Source organism: Mus pahari, chromosome 14 (genome assembly GCF_900095145.1).
Source record: "Mus pahari chromosome 14, PAHARI_EIJ_v1.1, whole genome shotgun sequence".
Taxonomy (NCBI): Eukaryota; Metazoa; Chordata; class Mammalia; order Rodentia; family Muridae; genus Mus; species Mus pahari.
The window spans coordinates 55,942,098-55,943,359 of NC_034603.1; positions in this window are offsets into that span (position 1 = coordinate 55,942,098).

Below are 1,262 nucleotides of genomic sequence, written 5' to 3' on the forward strand. Positions count from 1 at the left end.
TTTTTTTTTTTTTTAAGAGGAGACAGCTTGCTGCCTCTTTCTTGCCAGCTCTCCTCCTGGCTGTGAACAATGCAGCCCCGTTGTTCACTTTCTCGGAGGTTCTAGGGCTGAAAGGAGACAAAGTAACAGATGGCTTTCTCTCTGCCAACAGCAGAGTTCTCAAAGGTGTCCTACAAGCTGTGGTCCTCCACTAGCTTTCCCAAGCATCCCCAGCAGCCAGAGGCTACAGTCCCGTCAAACATCATTTCACCAAGGGAACCCTCAGCAGTTAAGGGTGCACTCCCTGTGGCCCTGAGGTCTCCTTCAGCAATCAGGGAGTCTGTGAATGAGGAATGGCTGAAAGGCAAAGAAAAGAAATGCAGTCATGAAATATACGGAGCCTTGGGTTCAATCCCCAGCACCCTGTTAACCGGGCATGACAGTACATGGTTGGAATCCCAGAAGTTCAGGAAGCCGAATTGAGAGGACAGTTGAGGGTTCGGGGGCAGCCTAGGCCACCTAGTAGGCTCTCGGAATAACTTGGCACACATAGTGAGTGGTGTCCATAGCAAGCAACACAGATGAAAAACTGTAAACCAACTGTAAGCCTTGATTGATCCTACCACTTCCAAGAAGTCTCAGGAGCTTGGAGGGGTGCTAAGTGGTCCAAGTGGGTGCTTAAGTCCTCTTCTCCAGAAACACAGGAGACAGAAATGCCAAGAGGAGACAATCCTCGGGGCTCCCTTCCAGGCTGGAAGAGTCTCTGCCCAGGTGATATGGCAGCAGTGTGGCTGGGTGGCCCACAGTGTGGACAGCAGTAGTCGCTGGACCAGTAGGCCATCAGAAGGTCAGACGCTTTTTAGATGTCCTGTCTTGTATGTGTCTTTGGAAGGTATTACTGTAAGAGTGTGGTCTGATGCTGGTCTCTGGTCCATCTCACTCCTTCCTTCTGATTCCTCTCCACAGCAGAGGGTCAGGATAGACAAGCTGTCTGAGCTTAAACAGACCACTGCTACAGCTGCACAGCCTTGGACCCTCGACGCATTGCCCTATAGAGACGGCCACAGTGATGCCAACGCTCGGTCAACATATTCGTCACTAGCCATTGTGGCTGCTGAGCATTTGGAACAACACAGATTTAAGAACTGAATTTTGGGCTGGTGAGATGGCTCAGCAGGTAAGAGCACTGACTGCTCTACCAAAGATCCTGAGTTCAAATCCCAGCAACCACATGGTGGCTCACAACCACCCGTAATGAAATCTGACGCCCTTTTCTGGTGTGT